The sequence below is a fragment of the Falco biarmicus genome, chromosome 3 (assembly GCF_023638135.1).
Source record: "Falco biarmicus isolate bFalBia1 chromosome 3, bFalBia1.pri, whole genome shotgun sequence".
Taxonomy (NCBI): Eukaryota; Metazoa; Chordata; class Aves; order Falconiformes; family Falconidae; genus Falco; species Falco biarmicus.
The window spans coordinates 6,104,323-6,118,707 of NC_079290.1; positions in this window are offsets into that span (position 1 = coordinate 6,104,323).

The following is a 14,385-nucleotide window of genomic DNA, read 5'->3' on the forward strand; positions in this document are numbered from 1 at the left end:
TAGCCAAGGTGTACAGAAGAGGCTGCCTTAAGTGACTACCGTAGATATGAATAGCCATACATTTAGTTGTCTTTCTGGTGCACACTCATTCCTTTGCTTTACTTAACTTTTTGTGCAGTCACAGGGCTAGTGCTGGAAAGTGTACTCTCTTTCTCTCTTGATGATGATGTAGCATTAGATGCTGATAGCACAGTCAGATACCAGAGACACTCTGCTAGATGTTCTGCGGAAGTGTTATCCTAGCAAACTGCATGTTCATGTGGAGTAGCCTGGCCAGAAGGATGTCTTTGTAGCTATTTTGAGCTTTTCTTTACTTTTTTGCTTTGCAGTTTCTACAATATATTGTTAACTTCTATATTCTTTGAAACATTAAAATATGGAAGTAGTTACTAGTTACCTCTATGTAATAGAGCTCTATCATTGTCTTGAGACCCCTAGATAATTAAGAGATGGGGTCAACTCCAGAAATTAAAAAAAAAAAATCTGATTCAAGACAAAATTGCCTTTGCGCAGCTAATGGAGAAACAAAGAAACTGACTAACTAATGAAGGTGATGAGACACTAGAATGATTTGCCCAGAGAAGTTGTGGATGTCCCATCATTGTAACTGTTCAGGTTGGGTTGAGGCTTTGAGCAACCTGATCTAGTGAATGATGTCCCAGCCCGTTGCAGGGTGGTTGGACTAGATAATTTTTAAATGTTCCTTCCAACCCAAACTGTTCTAGGATTCTATGAAAGAGGAGGCCAGTCCTGCCAGAGATGTGAATTTATGCCAGCAACAAAACATTATAACATACAATGGACACACTCTCTATCCTTGTTTGAGTTTTGATGTATTTTGGAGTAGCCAAGCAATCAGTGTAGATTTTTATATGCTTCAGCTGAACGGGCATGAACTGGGTTAGGCATTGCTGGTCCACCAATTGGATTAATAAGTTAACAAGGAGTGTATCTGAACAAGCAATGGAGAAAAGAATGTTGTATATATCCTGTTAAATGTACAACACAGTTAAATTTGATGCAAGAATTTTATGACTGCATAGGGACAGGGAATCAGGGACCGCAAAGTAAAAGTTAATGTTATTTTTTATTTCAGGCACAAGCAATCCACATATGAGTATGAAAGAGTATTGCTTATAATTCACAGTGTTCTGGTATGCATGGATTTGTTCTAATTAGAGCAGAAACAGAAATTACAACTGTTAATATTCCACTGCAATGTGACTGTTAATGAAATTATGTGTGTTCATGCAATGAGTCTCTCTTTGCATGGTTTGAGAAGATACAAATTATATTGTCTATATAGGCTATGCTGTGAATATTTTCTCTTCCGTAGCATTAAACATACCATGTCACAGTTATATTCTCTGATGTGAGTTGTACAAGAGTAATGCAGAAAAACTTTAAGCTGTTTACCCAAACTTGGGCTCCACAGGAGCTGCGCTTTGGTTGCTCACAAAGACCCAGTGTGTAACTGATGAATAGAGCCCTTAAGCTTCAAGGGAGTAAAGCTCGGCAGGAGCAAAACTCTTCTCATGTTCTCATGTTCAAAGTGTTTCCAATCTGTTTCTCTTTATCCACAGCACGTTCTGTCGCTTATCACTCTGTAAGTCCAGATGGGAAGACAGACATAGCCAAATCAAGTAGACTTGCAGACTTTGGCTCCTCTTTAACCAATAGAAATATCCACTGGAGCCAAATGACAACTACACATTTTGGTTCCTTTGGGCATACAGTTTCAAACATTTTCAAACTACACAACATGTAGCTCTTCCAGTAGAATATTCTAACACATGGATAATCCTTTTTGCATTTTCTGTTTTCTTTCAGATTTGCTTTTGTTTGTTGACTGTTTTCAGGAAAAGACATTTGAAGCCTGTAGGCACATATTTATGCGTAGAAGAAAGATGTCAACAAGTACTTTATTCTACAAATTACTGAAGACATGTAGGCTAAAGAAACAACAAATCTCAATGACAGGTTTTTGTTGGGTTTTTTTGGTTGGTTGGTTTGGGTTTTTTCTTTAGTTTTATTTTAAGTTTAAGTAGACTAGCTTAGTCACAAGATTCTTTTTGGGCCTTAGTGACTATTAGAATCCAAAGAAAGTTGTATACCCACACAACCTGCAATCAGATAAGAGTGCTGACTTTAACTAGCCCATAGTTTTACTAAGATGAAGACACCAACAGAGCTGGAATTTTTAAAATAAGATTTTTACTGTTAATTAACAGGCTTGACTAATCTGCTGATTTTGTCAACTCATTAAATTTCAGCTTCATAATGCAGGTAAGACTATGGCCTTTGTCACAATGTTGTTATCTTAGTAGCAGAAATATCATTGGACATCTTATTTACCTCATATTCTTATTTCTTGCTTTAGCTCCATTAGATATTAATCAGAATCATATTTCTTTTTTAGAAGATTCTAAGCACCCTTGCTTTGCATAAAAAAGTCTTTCAGCTTTAGCATTCCTGACTGATACTTCAAAAAAATCTCAAATATCTGAATCATGATCAAGGAAGGACTGTTCTACCTTTCTAGACCTGCAAATAGGATGTACACAAAGCATTTAATTACTCATACAGCAAGGTCATCAAGAGGTTATCAAAGTAGGTAATTATATTTAGAAGCAAAACATTTGAGTTCTTATAATTGTTGATTAGGTGAAATCCATCCTCTTCAAGATTCTAGAAATAGATTGATCAAGTTTAATTATATGAGATAGAGGTCTCCTTTTTGAAAAGAGCACAACAAACATCTGACTTTCAACAAAGCAATTTTCCAAAACAAGAAAAGAGATTATATAAGAAATAGATTTCCATTGATCAAAATGTTGCAATTTCAAACATATCTTGTTCTTTATTTGAATTAAACCAAGTCTTTTGAAAGTTTTAAATAAAATTGAGAGAAAATATGGCAGCATAATCAGTAAACTTGGAGTCAGGACAATTGCTTAGGATCCCCTGGAACAAACACATAATTTAGATTAGTATATTGTAACAGACACACTTAATTTAGGAACGAGATCATCAGCTACTGGTGTTGAAGGCCCATTTATGTAGTGTCTGCTCCAAAGCAAAAATTAAATTGAGCTATCCAGTTTGGGTCTCTGTTTTTTTGCTAAAATGATAAGTAAGCTGCAAAACACCTGCAACAAAAAGAAAGTTCAAGAGAAAAAACCAAAATAAAACAAAACTAAACAAAATAAATCCACAAACCCTGCAACAAAACCAAACCTAGAAAATATTTTAACTATTGAATTATGGATCCAGAGCATAATAACCCCAGGTTTATGTTCCTTATGTAATATTTGGGACTGGAAATTGATTTTGAATTATCTGAAACAGAAAATGTTTAGATTTTAGTTTTGACAAATTCAAATTTTCAACAGACCAAAAATGTTTTGTGCAGAAGTTTTATACCACTGCCAAAATACTGACTCTTTTTAATTTGAAAGGGTCTTATATATAGATTTTGTTTGCTGGATTTATAGACATGTAGGAAATAGGATAGAAACTCCTTGTACCTCTCAGATACTGGGATAATATGGAGGTATCCTTAGTTTTTTCATCTACCTTGAATGTTTCATTTCCTGAAGAAAGTATCCAGTTTAGATGCCCATGGCGAAACCTGGGAAAACTAAACAAGAATATTTTCATACTCAGTGAACTTACCTTCTTCACAAACATGAACCAGTTGGCTTAACAAATGGTATTTTTATTAAAGGGAGAAGAAACTTGTTAAAGTAGATAAGCAGGGTAAAATACAATTCCTAATTTCTGAAGTTTAATTATAGTAATTTTACTGTTCTCTTCTCCCCTGTTGAGTCAGATGCTATTTCAGCTGGTTGCTTCTTTCATGTGGCTGAAATTTTAATTTACAATTTAAGAATATTAACCTTTCTGGGTAGAAAGACCTGATTTAAATCACAGTGATGTGGCAGTGTGATTATTTCTGTCAGCTGCTTCTTGCTTTATTAACCACTTCACCTTCCTTACATTGCTTCTTGCATCACTAAGGAGCTGTATCTCATCCCACTTCTTGATCTACTAGCTATGCCGGTGCTGCTTCTTGTTTACCACTCCAGCTAAATCAAAAATCTTTGTTTTATTAAGTTTCTGTTAATTCAGTTCCTGAAAAATAAACACAGTGCTGAAGATCAAACACAATCACTTACCATCCAAAAGATCTTTGAACAATTTAGTATTGGAGAAGACAAAGATAATTTTCCCTAATTCTGTCAGTGAAGGAGTCAGGCTTGGGCATGACTGGACAGATTCTGCAGCTGAAGACCTGATTGGGTAGCTGGTGTCATAGACAGAGATTTGGCCTGTGTGTCCAAAGGACACTTGCTAGGATCAGAGACTGCTGAGGAGAGATAGGAACCATCACAAAAAATGAGGCAAATACAGACAAAACTGGGCTGGCCACCTGGTGAAGACAGCTTGATATCAGGAACTAGAGGAGAAGGATACAGCAACCCAAAGTTACACTGAGAAGCCTGACAGGGCTGGAAAATGGTGCAGAATTATGAAAATAAGAGAGACCTCATGAAGGAAGAAACAAGGCAAAAGATGACCCAGTTCAAGTGTATGTGCACAAATGTCTGTAATGCCTGTACCCTAGGAAGTATGCAGGAGGAAGCAAGATCTGCATATAGTAAAAAAAACAAAAACAAAAACAAAAACAAAAACAAAAAAACCCACATTATTGGAAGAACTGAGAACACAGAATGGGTTGAGTTGGAAAGGACCTTAAAGATCATCTAATTCAAACCCCCCTGACGTGGGCAGGGACACCTTCCACTAGACCAGGTTCCTCAAAGCCCCATCCAGCCTGGCCTTGAACCCTGCCAGGGATGGGGCATACACAGCTTCTCTGGGCTACCTTTTCCAGTGTCTCACCACTCCCACAGTAAAGAACATCTTCCTAATATCCGAACTAAATCTACCCTTTTTAAGTTTAAAACCATTACCCCTTGTCCTATCTTTACATGCCGTTGTAATAAGTCCCTTGCCAGCTGTCTTGTAGGGTCCCTTCAGGTACAGGAAGGCTGCGATAAGGTCTCCTTAGAGCCTTCTCTTCTCCAGGCTGAACAGCCCTCACTCTCTCAGCCTCTCTTCATAGGAGAGGTGCTCCAGCCCTCTGATCATCCTTGTGGCCATCTGGATTCATTCCAACAAGTCCATGTCCTTTTTTATGTTGGGGGGCCCAGAGCTGAGTACAGTACTTCAGGTGGGGTCTTATAAGAGTGGAGTAGAGGGGGAGAATCACGTTCCCCAACCTGCTGGTCACAATTGTTTTGATGCAGCCCAGGGTACAGTTGGCTTTCTGGGCTGAAAGCTCACATTGTTGGTCCATGTTGAGCTTTTTGTCCACCAACACCCCCAAGCCCTTCTCCTCAGGGCTTCTTTCAATCCATCCTTTGCCCAGCCTGTATTGATACTGGTTGTTGCCCCAACCCAGGTGCGGGACCTTGCACTTTGCCTTGTTGAACTTCATGAGGTTCACACAAGCCTATCTCTCAAGCCTGTCAAGGTCCCTATGGATGGCATCCCTTCCCTCCAGTGTGTTGACAGAACCATGCAGCTTGGTATCATTGGCAAACTTGCTCAATCCCACCACCTATATACTGATAAAGATGTTGAACAGCATCAGACCCAGTATGAAACCCTGAGGACCACCTCTCATCATCAGTCTCCACTTGGACATCCAGCCATTGACCACAATTTGAGTGTGACCATCCAGATAATTTACTATCCACTGAGTGGTCCATCCATCAAATCCATGTGTCACCAGTTTAGAGACAAGGATGTCGTGCAAGATAATGTCAAATGCTTTGCACAAGTCCAGGTAGAAGACATCAGTCGCTCTTCCCTAATCTGTTAATGTTGCAACCCCATCACAGAAGGCCACCAAATTTGTCAAAAAACAACTTGCCCTTCGTGAAGCCATGTTGGCTGTCACCAAACATTCCTTATTTTCCATGTGCCTTAGCATAGCTTCCAGGAGGATCTGCTCCATGATCTTGCCGAGCACCAAGGTAAGACTGACTGGCCTGTAGCTCCACAGGTCTTCCTTTTTTAAAAATGGGGGTTATGTTTCCCCTTTCCAGTCTATGGGAACTTCACTGGACGGCCATGACTTCTCAAATATGATGGACAATGGCTGAACCAGTTCATCTGCCACTTCCTTCAGGATCCATGGATTCATCTCATCAGGTCCCATGGATTTAGGTTGGTTCCTTAGATGGTCTCAAGCCTGATCTCCTCCTATAATGGGTGTTTTTTCATTTTCCCAGTCCCTGTCTTTTTCATTCTGCAATCTGGGTGGTGTGGCTGGAGCACTTGCTGGTGAAAACCAAGGCAAAAAAGTCACTGAGCACGTCAGCTTGTTCCATGCCCTGGGTAACCAGGTCCCCTGTTTCCTTTCAGAGAAGGCCCACATTTTTCCTAGTCTTCCTTTTAACACTGGTGTACCTATAGAAGCTTTTCTTGTTGCCCTTCATGTCCCTCGCTAGATTTAATTCTGTTAGGCCTTTAGCTTTCCTAACCTGATCCCTGGCTGCTCAGACAGCTTCTCTGTATTCTTCCCAGGCTACTTGTCCTTGCTGCCTCGCTCTGTAGGCTTCCTTTTTGTGTTTTATTTTGTTCAGGAGCTCCATATTCATCCATGCAAGCCTCCTGGAGTTTTTGCCTGACATTCTCTTTGTTGGGATGTACCACTCTTCACCTCAGATATTAACTGGCTTTCTTGGGCCCCTCCCCTCCAGGACTTTATCCCATGGATCTACCAAGCAGATCACTGAAGAGGCCATTGTCTGCTCTCCTGAAATCCAGGGCAGTGATCTTTCTGTGCATCCTCCTTACTGCCCTAAGGATCTTGAACTCCAGCATTCCTTGGTCACTACAGCCAAGGCTGCCCTTAAGCTTCACATTCCCCACCAGCCCCTCCTTGTCGGTGAGAACAAGGTCCAGCATGGCAAAGGAGATAGAGTTACATAACTCACACAGCTGAAGTAATGTGAGGGACAGGTACAAGGTATTCAGGGAAGACAAGTGTAGAGGATTATGCTCTATGTGAAGAAGCAGTCTAAATGTGATGTCCTTCCATATAATAGACAATGATCTGGCTGAGAGGTCAGGATCCAAGGAAAGACCAATGAGGGTGACAGCATGGTGCAAGTATGTTATGGACCTCTAGTTTAAGGTGAAAAAGTGGGCAAAACATTCTTTAAATAACATAAAGACATCTTAGGATCACAGACTGATGTTCATAAGGGTCTTGAACCTCCCTGACATCTGCTAGAATAGCAAAATGGTGGGATAGAAGCAGGTAAGGAGGTTTCTGGAGGGTGTGAGGAACAACTTCTTCATCCAGGTACTTGTTGAGTCAACCAGGGGTGACACAGAGGTGAATATGCTACTCACTGGAAAGCAGTTGCTGAGGATATGGTCATCAATGGCAGCCTTAGCTGTAGTGACCAAAGAAGAGTGGAGCTCAAGATTTGCATGCGGAATTGATTTTTGCAAGGGATGTCAAGAGCAACAATAGCAGCTTCTACTGCTGCTTTAGTAATGAAAGGTTGAACTAGGAAAGTGTGGGCCTGTTGCTGAATTGGCTTGATGATTTAGGCACAGTAAAGAAAGAAAAGACTGATGTATCCAGTATCTTCCTTGCCTCAGACTTCACCAAGATTTCTCAGGCGTTATTGCTGAGAGAGTTGCCCAGTGTCCTTGGGTGGCTGCTCTCTATCTTCTTTGAAGCATTGTGAAGATCGGGCTGGGGGGTCCACAGCAACAGGAAGAAGGCAGGTGTTTCACCCATCTTCAAAGAAGACCAAAAGTTCAAGCAAAGTAACTACAGGCTTGTCATACGTGCTTCAGTCCCTTGAAAAACTATTGTGTCAGTCCTCAGGGAACATAGTTCTGGGTACAGGAGGGTGAAGCAGGTAACTGGGAACAGTCAGCACAGAAGTACCAGGAAAAAGTCATGCCTGACCAACTTCATTGCTTTCTGGGATTAAATTACTTGTTTTATGAACCGGTGAATATAATTTACCTCAACTTTAGCCAGGCTTTTGACAGCACCTCCCACAATATTTTTTTATCTAAGTTGAGACATTATGGTCTGGAGGGATGGACAACTAGATGGATGAAAAACAAGTTGTAGAGGTAGGCACAGAGAGCCATATACTGGAAGCCGGTAAAAGTAAGTACTGCATGAGTCTGAAGGATGTGATGGAGTACTCTCTCATCAGTCTTGGAGATTATTTCAAATTGGGTGTGGCCGTGCGATCAACACACTCAACAGCAGAACAGTCATTCCGAAGGACCTATACAGGCTAGAGGAAAGAGCTGACAGAAACCTCATACAAATGTAACAAGGGCAAAGCTGAGTGCTGTCTGCGGCCAGGAAGCAAGGGCACAAGCTGTGGCCTGCCTGGCTCGGAGCCGCTCTGCAGGAAGGCACCTGGGGATTGTTCAGCCTGGAGAAGGGACCACCTCATGGAGATCTAACAACAGCCATCCCAGGCCCCAGTGTGAAGGGATTAGCAAGAGGATTGAGCCAGGGTCTTCAGTACTGCATACTGTGAGGACAAGAAACTGAAGCAATGGAGTTTGAGACAGTGTATTAGGAAAAACATTTTCACCCTGAATCAGTCAAGTAGTGAAGCATGTTGTCCAGAGAGGTTGTGCAGACTCCACCCATGGGGATTTTCAAGACCAGACTGGATAAAGCTCTGAGCAACATTGTCTGACCTCAGAGCTGACACTGCTTTGGGCAGGAGGTTGCACTAGATGCCTCCTGAGGTTCCTTCCAGCCTGAATTGTCTGCAATTCTTAAACTATTACAGAATTGCATTTGTCTTTTTCAGACTTGAACATTTGTAACCCATGTTGGAAACTCCCACATAAAAAAAAAAAAAAAAAAAAAAGGTGGTGATTTACCCCAAGCAAATAATTACCCTAAGAACTGTATTGTGTACCTGTACAACTACAAACTTTTCTACTCTTTTTGATGTCATGTCATTTTAGGAGACATATTTAGGATCATAAGTCAACACATGAACAACAAAAATCATGCAGGCCTTTCCATTGGTCCTTTCCACTTTTCTGCCATAGCTATACTAGATGTCAAGAAAGCAATCCTCCTTTTGCAGCACTGTTGTGCCTGGTATTCTTGGAAAGGTAAAAAAGGAGATGAACTTAGCTTTTGCTTTAGTTGTTAAGCTCATGTGTATGAGATGCAAAGAATAATGCATAAATCATGTATAAAGATTTAAAATAATATATACATTTAATACTTACACACACACAACTGAATAAAGGCAAGGAACACACTTTTATGACCTTGTAAAATACCTGAGTAAAATGTGGTAATGTTGGTCATGATTACATGCACATCAATTTTAAGACTGCTTTTCACAGTTCATTTCAAACCTTGTTCAGGCCTTTATAACCCTGACAACAGGACCATGTGATTTACCTTTATCTTTAAGTAATAAACTTTCCAATGAAAACCATGATGGATGTTGCTGGTTTGGGGGTTTGGAAGAAAAAGCCACCTTTTTTGGGGGCGTACTTTTTCCAGTATAGGTGTTTTTAATTAATGTTTTTACATTCTCATTAATTCTTGAACATCGGTAATTTTGACATTTTTAAGGAGAAGAATAAGTATCAGAACCCACAATGAAAGCAACTCTAGCTGAACAGTCCAGTGAAGACGATGAACTCACAAGAACATAAATAAACCCCTACACTGGATCCATCATTTTTTACCTATATTTGTACTTAAATGCTTATAAAACATTCATTTTGCCCTTTCAAGATTGACAAAGAGCTCTCTGCAGTAACAAATAGACTGGAGAACCAGTAATAGGTCCCAATGCTGGAGAAACTGTTGTATGTTTGCAGTAAAGTAGTATATAAGAAAAGAATAAATAATTGTAAATGAATAGTACTATTGAATGGAACATACTGAAGCAGGCTCATGAGTTTCCAAAAGATGTCAGCAACAGGTATCAGCAACAATCTCAGAATGATATAAAAAAAACTACCAAGAAACAAAAAACCAACAAATAAAATAAATGTAGCTGCTTATGTGAAAGAAGGAACTGGAGAATAAGAAAACTGAAGATGCAAAAGCTTATCAACTGGCAGTTTAGGATTAAACTTCCCAAAAGTTGTAAGGCACTTGAATGTTCGGTTCTGATTAAAACTAGGAACTGTGACCAGGTTCCTCAGGCAGCTTTGAAAAAGAATCTCAGTCTTAATATCTGATTTCACTACTTTTTTTTACATTTATCTAATACAAAATCAATCCCAATGAATAGGACACAGCTGAATATCTGAAATATTTGCCTCAAGGTAGTCATTTATAAACAAACTTTTTTTTTTTTTTTTTTTTTTTTTGCAGTTCCAGTGAGCCAAGTTTTTTCACTTCTGAAAATTAAGTTGGGTTAATTGTTTTTTCAGAGGTATTTTTTTCCTTACATTTTGGTAATAAAACTAATAAAGATATCAGTGGTGAGGGAAAGCAAAAGATGAGACAGTGTGAAATTCTACAAAACTAAAAGAAAGCAATTACATGATAAAATGTATTTTTTGCAGGACACATTTGCAAAACACTATGTCTTATTTAAGCAATTTATTTGGTTTGATACAGGGTATTTTATATTCTAATATTCTACGTGGACCGTGAAGTCAATGTGTTTCTTCATTATATCTATTTGTCTGGTGGGAAGCACTGGAGTTTGGATATAAAAACTGATGTGGTGCGATAGAAGAAGAGCAATCAGATTTTTGTGTGTGTGATGATGGGCTATCCATGTTACAGTTCCCCAAAGACTGCTTACAGCCATGATGTTAGGTAAGAACTTGGTGAAAATAGTGTTTCCCCTTCATCTGTGTTCTTCATCTATATACTTGCTCTGTAACTGTACTTTGCCCCATCACCTCTCTTAACCGTCATGTTGGGTGATGCATCATGATATTGAGACTTTGGCATTTATTTCTAACTATGTTAGACAAGCTGTTTTCTGTACAGTGATGTGGTTCCTCCTATTCATGTCAGAAATGAAGTAAAGGAGACTAATTCATCCAGCACATAGCAGATAACAGGAAATAGTGCTAAATTATTTGCAGACAATCTGTTTAGGGTGTTTGTGACAGATGGAAGCTAAGTCTGTCCTGAAGTTCACTCATTCAATTTAGGTACTTGGTATAAATTCTAATATACGTTCTAGGTTGTAAACAGTAATTTTCTCCTACTCATTTCACAAATCATAATCATAAATTTGCAATGCAACAAAAAGCAACACACTTTACAGACATTTTTATTTTGCAGAACCAGTAGAAAAGCTGAAAACATAGCAAGTTCTGAAGCATGCAGTAGAAAAAATCCAACACATTAATCTATGTGAAGTCAACTATAAAACACATTGAAATTATTTCATACAGATGACTTTGTTTCATATCACATAGCTTACTTGCCTTAAAAAACCCCAAAATATCCTTTTCAGCACATCTGCTTATTCAGGTTGTACATTCCCAAACTAGTGTGATTTACATTTGAATGAAGTTTCAATTTTATTGAGTGACATGGAATCTAATTAGATTCTGCCTGTAAGAGAGGAGTGTCAATTATAAAAAGTAAGGCTCTGGAAAATGAGCCTAAATAAAATTTTACTGAAGAGAACATGCAATTACAATCCACATCAGAGTGCTTCAATTATTACCTCTAGATTTTTATCATTTTATTTTCTCATGAAGGAATGAAGACTCGACAACTGGACTATTAACAGTGTGTTATTGATTACATTAGAATATCTTCTTGTAATATATGGCACAAAAGAATGGTGTCCAGTTTTAATGGTATCAAATACGAAGCATCCCTCTGGAAGGACTTAGTATTAACAGAACCTATAATACTCAGAATTTGATCAGTAAAATTAATACACAACACGTTCAACACTGTTGTGGGTGTCTGCTACAGACTGCTTGATGGGGAAAAAGAAGTAGATGAGACCCTCTTCACACAACTGGAAGAAGTCTCCTGTCTGCAGGCCCTGGTCCTCATGGAGGACTTTAACCACCCCAGTATATGCTAGGCCAACACAGCAAGGCAGTGGTAGTACAGGAGATCTCTGAAGTGCATTGGTGACAACTTCCTAACACAGGTGATTAAGAAACTGATGAGGAGAGTTACTCTGCTGGATGTGATACCAACAAAGCAGAAACAGTCAGGGATGTGAAGGCTGAGAGCAGGCTTGGCTGCAGCGACCATGAGACAGGAGTCAGGATCTTGAGGGAAAAGAACAAGGTAAAAAGCAGGATCACAGCTGTGGACTTCAGAAGAGATTTTGGCCTTTTCAGAGACCTGCTTGGAAGAATCCCATGGGAAACGATTGTGGGGAGAAAAGGAGTCCAGGAGAGCTGGGTGATTTTCAAGGATCACCTCCTCCAGCTCAGGAATGGTCCATCTTGACTTGCAGGAAACCAGGCAAAGGTGGCAGGAGGCCTGCATGGTTGAACAAAGAGCTACTGACATCTCCAATATAAAGAAGTGTGTTGTGATTTCACCCTGGCCAGCAACCAAGCACCACGCAGCCACTCGCTCACTCCCTCTACACCCAGAGGAATGGGAAGGAGGATCGGAAAGGAATGTAAAACTCAGGGGTTGAGATAAGAACAATTTCATAGGTAAAGCAAAAGCCACGCACGCAAGCAAAGTAAAGCACAGAATTCATTCACCGCTTCCCATGGGCAGGCAGATGTTCGGCCATCCCCAGGACAGCAGGGCTCCATCATGCGTAATGGTTACTTGGGAAGACAAATGTCGAACGTCCCCCCTTCCTTCTTCTCCCAGCTTATATACTCAGCATGATGTCCCATGGTATGGAATATCCCTTTGGCTAGTTCATGTCACCTGTCCTGGCTGTTTCCCCTCCCAGTCTCCTGTGCCCCTCCAGCCCTCTCACTGACAGGGCCCAAGACACTGAAAAGTCCTTGACTTTTAGCAACAACTAAAAATATCAGTGTCCTGCCAGTATTGTTCTCACATCAGAGCCAAAACACAGCACCGTACTAGCTACTAAGAAGAAAACTATCCCAGCTGAAACCAGAACAAAGTGTATGAGATATGATAGCATGGTCAGGCGATCTATGAGGAATATAGAGACACTGTCCGAGTTTGAGGACTGGAAAAAAGAACATCACTGTTATCTTCTAAAAGGGTTAAGACAAAAAAGTTCTGGGAACTATAGGCTGATCATTTAAATCACTGGGAAGGTGATGGAGGAAATCCACCTCGTAACCATTTCCAGATATATGAAGGACAGGAAGGTGAGTGGAGTAGTCAGCATGGATTAAGAAGGGTAAGTCATGCTTGACCAACCTGAGTCTTCTATAATTCGAAAACTGGCTTGGTACATGAGGAAAGAGCAGCAGATAATTTTATCTCAACTTTAGTATCACTTTCAACCATCTCCCATAACATCCTAAATGACAAATTAACGAAGTATGAACTAGATAAGTGAACAGTTAGGTGGACTGAAAACTAGCTGAACTGTAAGGCTCAAAGGGTTGTGATGAGTGGCAAAAAGTCCTTTACTGGCTGGAGAAATGGGCTGAGAGTAACCTCACTAAATTCTACAACGCAACATGCCAAGACCTGCACTTGCGAAGAAATAATAATCCCTTGCACCAGTACACACTGGGGATGGACCAGCTAGAAAGCAGCTTTTCAGAAAAGGACCTGGGCGTCCTAACGAAGAATAAGCTGACTGACTGTATGTTCATAGCAATTTTTATATTTTTCTCTTTTTATAGAAAAAAAAAAAAAAAAAAAACCACAAAAAAACCAGTGTGCCCTCATGGTATAAAGGTGGCCAACAGCATCCTGGGTTGCATTAGGAAGAGTGTTGTCATCAGGATGAGGAAGGTGATCCTTCCACTTAGTCAGTCCTAGTGAGGCCACAACTGGAGTGTTTGGTCCAGGTCTGGGTTCCCCAGCAAAAGAGATGGACATACTGAAGTGAGTCCAGTAAAGGTCCACCAAGATGATTGAGGGAATGGACCGTCTGACATACAAGGGAGGGTGAGAGAGTTGGAGACTGTTTAGCCTGGAGAAAATAAAGCTCAGGGTCACTTTGTCAATGCGTCTAAATACCTGACGAAGGGACCAAGGAAGACGAAGCCAGACTCTTCTCAATGGTGTCCAGTGCAAGAAGAAGAGGCAATGGACACAAGTTAAAACACAAGGAATTCCATTTAAACAACTCTTCTCCAACCTATTTTCCTCTAAGGCTGATAAAACACTAGAACAGGTTGCCCAGAGTGCTGTAGAGTCTCCACCCATGGAAATATTCAAAACCCAATTGG